Raw genomic sequence first — 6,580 nt, 5'->3', positions numbered from 1 at the left:
CTAAAGTTGATCTGAAGAGTTTTACACAGCAGCTACAGTTATAGTCTCTGGTCTCCTCCTCCTACAGTAAACCCCCCACAGTGGAAAAACACTGGTACAGTGGCCAGGTATGCTAACACCCTGACCCCCATCTCCTTTTAAGGAAATGTCCATCCACCATTGTCTGCCCCTCACCCTCAGTAACTCTTGCTACTGTCCTGAGGGTGGGGGTTAGATGTCCCACTGCCCTGCGATCCAGTTCTTTGTTCCCCCCTTCCAGGACTATTTTTTTATTGTGTATTGCTACATTCTATCTACAACAAAATCCTACTATGACACCCACTAATAAACTACATTCCCTATGACCTCAATACCTAATAAACAATCTATTATTTCTACACTAACTGCAGATACCGATAACTGAAGCATTTGTGACGATCCCAGTTTCCACGTGAACGTTCTGCCGCGCAGAAGCAAGAGATGTAGATGAGACTGAGTCACAAAATACTTCAAAAAACACCAATAAACATGAGATCTGGTGGCCAAAAACAAACCTTTGAATGTTGAAACGAATCCAATTTCAATCCGGGAGAAGCAAAACAAAGGAAATATGTTTAGGTTGACAGTTTAGAGTTTGTTCGGACGGGACGATGAGACCAATGTGTTCCACACGCGCCGCCAGCAGCGTGGAAGTTGTTTGTTTGTTTTTTTTAATCATATTTGGTATTAAAATAAATAAATAAAAAATGTACAAATAGACTTTTCCATAAGAATATAAAAGCAAATTTTAGCTAAATAGCTAAATGTCAGGTTAGGAAAATTACATTAAAATAACGTCTTGATGCATTCTCAATCATCCAGGAAAGTCTCCAAAAGTTGATTCTGTTCATCTGGACGTAGCGTTTTGTGGGAGAAACGTTTCGTCACTCATCCAAGTGACTTCTTCAGTCTCAGCTGACTGCAGGTTTCCCCAAATCTTATAAACAGTAAATTTGTATAATGACTGAAACAGTCACAGAAGCGTTGGAGGTAGTCCGTAAGAGATTACAGGATGACCCCAACCTCAGCAACAGGACCACTCTCAGCAACGACCAAGTGTGTTTGCTTTTGGAGCTGTGTCTTCATTCCACCTACTTCACATACAAGGGTCAGTTCTACAGGCAGAAACACAGGTGTGCCATGGGCTCCCCAGTTTCACCCATCGTTGCTAATTTGTACATGGAAGAAGTGGAAAAGAGGGCTTTGCTATCCTACCCTGGAACACCACCAAGCCATTGGTTCAGATATGTGGATGACACCTGGGTGAAAATCAAATCTCAGGACGTACTACATTTCATGGATCACATTAACTCGGTGGACCGACACATCAAATTCACCAGGGAGGATATGAAAAGGGGCAGGTTAGCCTTCTTAGACTGTGACGTGTACCGTAAACCTACACATACGGATCAGTATCTAAGGTTTGACTCTCATCATCCACTGGAGCACAAACTGGGTGTCATTAGGACGCTACAACACGGAGCGAACACCATCCCCACAGACACAGCGGCCAGGAAAGCTGAAGAACAGCACATCAAGAAGGCCCTGAGTAAATGTGGTTATCCCAGCTGGACTTCTGTCAAAGCGGGAAAGGCACCTAAAGAAAGCTCCAGCTAATCCAGGAGAGAAGGACAACCACTGCCCAAGCAAAAACCTGTAGTGATCCCATATGTGTCAGGAGTATCAGAGCAATTGAGACGCATTTTTTCTAAACACCAGGTCTCTGTGGCTTTTAAACCCCAAAACACACTGCGCCAAAAATTGGTCCACCCCAAGGATCGGGTCCCCCGACACAAACAGAGTAACATAGTGTACGCTGTTAAGTGCCAGGAGGATTGCCAGGATTTATACATCGGGGAAACCAAACAACCTCTGGCGAAGCGGACGGCACAACACAGAAGAGCTACCTCGTCAGGCCAGGACTCTGCAGTCTATTTACACCTACAGACCAGTGGACACTCTTTGAAGGATGAGGATGTGCACATCCTGGACAGGAGGAACGCTGGTTTGAGTGCGGAGTCAAGGAGGCCATTTACGTGAAAAGGGAAAGACCATCTCTGAATCGAGGAGGGGGCCTAAGGGTACATCTTTCGCCATCTTACAATGCTGTGATTGCAGCCATTCCCCAACTCTCTGTGAATGGTACTCATGGCCATTGATCTGTGGTCTTTGATCAGTGGGTTTTGGTCAGTGGTTGTTGATCAACGGTCATGAGAATTTGCATAATTATGATTAAGGAACTGACCTCCCAGCCCATTGTTCCCTCGGTGGGCTGGTTTCAGTCATTATACAAATGTACTGTTTATAAGATTTGGAGAACCCTGCAGTCAGCTGAGACTGAAGAAGTCACTTGGATGAGTGACGAAACGTTTCTCCCACAAAACGCTACGTTCAGATGAACAGAATCAACTTTTGGAGATAGAAAAATATAGTTTTTCATATAAACTTGATTATTGTCTGTTGTAGGGCTGCAAACGATTATTTTCATAGTCGACTAGTCATCAATTATTTTTGCGATTAGTCGACTAATCAGATCATGTATCCATTGGACGTAAAACATACGGCTTATTGCACCAGCATTCATCTGCTCTTATATAACTATAATTAGCTTACTGCTTGAAGTGTTTAAAGTATGTGCTAACTAAAAATAAAGACAAGATGATAGATTAGACTTTTAATGAAATTTGAAAATTGTCTCAGTGGTTTAATAAATTAAGTTGTCTGCTCTTTGCTCCCTAAAATTTAACAGGACATTGGAGTAAATTCTCGACCATCTCAAACTTCTGTTTAATCAGTTTTCTGTTTGACGTTTATTCAGATGTGTAAAATCTATAACTTTAATCTCAGCCAAACCGAATTACTCCGGAACAAATAAAACACTGAAAAAAGCCAAACAATAACATTTTTAGGTTATCTAAGTGACTTATATATCATGTTTAACCTGAGTAGCAAAAGACCGCGGGGGTTTGAAAACGATGTGCCGGGTGTTTGCTGTTCTCCACGGATCTAGTGAGCCTTACCCCGGCTAGCTATCAAGCTGGTGGGTAGCAGACGTCTCCGAAAACGTCGGTGCACTTTTGCAAATATGTGGTGTCTTGATAAACTGAGCAGATGTTTGATGTTTACACAGCTACATTCTCTCTGAAAATATGTTAAACGTTTATTTTGTGACCCAGAAACAGTCATAAGAGTAATATTAAAACTAAGTAGCTGCCGCCATTGTTGGAAACTGGAATTGGCTGGGCTGCGCTATGAATCGGGTTTGGCAACAAAGGATACACCCGACCCATCCTTCAAATCTGGGGAAATGAAGAATGCATTGTCGACCACATTTGGAGGCGTCTTCGAATTTGGACAGCCTTCCTCCCATCGCTGTAACGTAATCGGCCTCGTACACAGCTACGATACCGGAGACTGCTGCTTCTTCTTCTTCTTCAGGGTTTAACTGCAGCTGGCATCCTTGTACATGCAGTGCTGCAATCTTCGGTTTCAGTCTGTTATTACACTGCTGTTTACCTACTGTTTATTCCTGCGTCTTTCGGGATCTTACAAAGTTTCAAACGACGCGTCGACTAGTGGTGCAACCGATCGAAAATCTCTCGGATCGGATCACTGTTTTAAGTCAGTGAGCTGACCATAACTATTGCTTTTTCGAATCTTTGGATCACGTGCGTTTCAACATCAGTTCGGATTACGGATCAACCGTGATCTGCTGCCCCACTAGCGTCGACTATTAAATATGTTGTTGACGATTTTGATAGTCGAAGTAATCGTGACTAGTCGAGGAATCATGGCAGCCCTAGTCTGTAGCCCACATAATTAAACACTTTAGTTAGATAAAACGTGAGTTTTGATCTTATGTACTGTATAGCCTGTATAATAAATAAATATGTAGGCCAATAAGTACAAAATCCAGAGAGCTACACAACATGGGACGGTTCATTTACAAAGAAGTGGACAATTTTACAGAGCTTCATTAACTCTTCCAGTCACATATCCTGAAAAGGTTGAGTTAAATTGATTGTCCCCGGTGAATGGGAGGTGTCTGTTTACCTTGGAGATTGAGTGGCAGTCCACAGAGAAAAACTTTGGTCAGATCCGTCTTCATCTAATCCCAGCTAACTGAATTTTGTGTTTCTTCAGTGTTTGGCGGCATGATGTCGAGGATGTGCCGCTTCCTAACCACTGATGGGAACCACCTACGAGTGCTGGAGCAGATGGCTGAGAGTGTCCTGTCTCTAAACGTTCCCAGACAGCCTTAGATGTAAACTGGGATGGTTTGCATCTAAGAGTGAAGTTGCAGGAATGACAGTGAGCACCTTCAAGTCAAGGGCCGTGGTCTTCAGCAAAGAAAGAGCAGAGTCCTATCTCCAGGTCAGGGATGACTCGCTGCATCAAATGGAGAATTTTGGTACCTCAAGGTCTTATTCACAAATGAAGGGAGAACAGAGCGGGGTGTTGACAGACAGATTGGGGCTCTGTTGTTTTGAAGTAAGAGTTAAGCATAAAAGTGAAGCTGTTGATTTATCGGTCAATCTACCTCCCCACCATCAACTATGGTCGTGAGCTTTAGATAGTGACAGAAAGAATGAGATGGCAGATATAAGTGACAAAATAACCCTTCTCTGAAGGGTAGACAGCCTTTGCCTTTGTGATAGGATGAAGAGTTCAGTCATTGGGGAGGCATTTGGATTAGAGCCACTGCTCCTTCACATCGAAAGGAGGCAGCTGATGTGATTCTGGCATGTGATTTGGATGCCTTCTGGACACCACCTGCATGAGGTGTTTTAGGCATGTCCTGGAGGTAGGAGGCCCCAGGGCAAACTGAGTGCTTGGTGGAGAGATTACATTTCACAGTTGGCTTGGAAATAATTTAGTTTTCCCCCAGATGAGCTGGAAGAGGTGGCTGGCAAAAGGGAGGTCTAAGTTTCTCTCCTTAGATTGACCAAACCCATGACCTTGAACCTGGATATATAGGACAGGGAGGATGAATAAAAGGATGTTACATTAAACCAGTGGTTCCCAAACCTTTTTTTTTTTTTTTTGCTAGGCCCCTGTTTGTTTTACAAGAAAATCTTCGCAGCCCCCCGGCACAAACACATCCTCAAACCACACACAGCCATTTATTGTTTTCAAACTCCACTGCAGTTTCTTTCACACCTCAAACCTTTAAAAAACCAAAAGCAAACAAATAAAAGTAAACTACAATAAATTACAGGTTGCAACAAAATAAACTAATACCATCTTTATTTTAAGCGTAGTTGTTTCTTTCCCCCTTTGTAAGAATAATTTTTCAAAACATGCCTCTATGTGCAAAGTGGGTTTAAAAACATAAAACGTGATTTGGACAGGGGAAATGGGTTTTGGTTTAGACACAAATACATATGATTTTAAAAAAAATCTTCTTGTGATCACACATACTTTTTTTTGTGCCTCTAAAACATCCTTGTTTGTCTTTCCAGAACAGACATATGATGTCGTAACTGTCGGAGCACCGGCCTCTCACTGCCAGGGTTTCTAAAAATGGCGTTCTGAGGAAGCTCATCCAGAAGTTTGAGGAAGCAAAGAAACGGTAAGTTGAGAGTAAAGTCGGGCGTCACATTAGGGCTGGGCGATATGGCCTAAAATCCATATTGCGGTATAATTTGAAGCACGTGCGGTAACGATATATATCGCGAAATATTCTTTTCTTCTGTATAACATATTTTCCACACTATATGACACACTTAATTAATTTTCTCAAAAATCAAAAGTGTGCCTATGAATTCTGGTTGTGCTTACTGACCTCGAACCGATTTTGGCGTGCAGAAATCTGTTAAAAAATGTTTTAGTACAACTTTGGTAAGCTGCACTGCTTGATGGATTGTCAGAGCATTACGGCTGCCGTAGTGAGGAGCTTCACGGAGTAATCTGGGTCCAAAACTCCGTGGGCTTCAGCTCCCAAAGTCAAACAAACACTGAGAGTTAAAAACGGTCTAAATTCTTTCATCTTTAATGAAATCATCAACCTTGCTGCTTTACCAGGTGTAACAATTAAGTTTAACATCCATGCATCAATGAAAACAGAATTTATTAAATTTAACGGAGTTACAAGTTAACAGGAAGTTAGCTTGCTAGTTTCCATCTAAACATTTCATACCATGTTCTGACTGAGAGATTTTTTAAACTAATTAAAACGTACAGCTCTGCTACCACTTCCAACATAAATGAAGACAGAAAACTAAACAGCAGTGGCGTTTGCAGGGTTACTGAAGTTGGACTACCTGGTATATAATGTTGTGCTACGTGATTGCCAGCTTTGTTAGCATAACATTAGCACAGTGAAGCTGGAGGATGAACGCCAGCTTCACTTTTTTCCACTTGATAAAAGTTAACGTGAGGGACAAATGCAATCGCATAGCGATGACCTCTGCTCCTGTTTTGGGTTTTTATATTTTGCTTTATTCGTCTTGTGATTTGTATTTAAACAGTCGTTTTTGGTCATCTTGTTTCTTCAATTTCTGCATTAATACTTCAGTTCCCATTTTATGGCTTCCTCTTAGTTTTGCTTTTGTTACTTTTC

Source organism: Aulonocara stuartgranti (assembly GCF_965226115.1).
Source record: "Aulonocara stuartgranti genome assembly, chromosome: 15".
Lineage (NCBI taxonomy): Eukaryota > Metazoa > Chordata > Actinopteri > Cichliformes > Cichlidae > Aulonocara > Aulonocara stuartgranti.
This window is presented reverse-complemented; position numbering follows the sequence as displayed.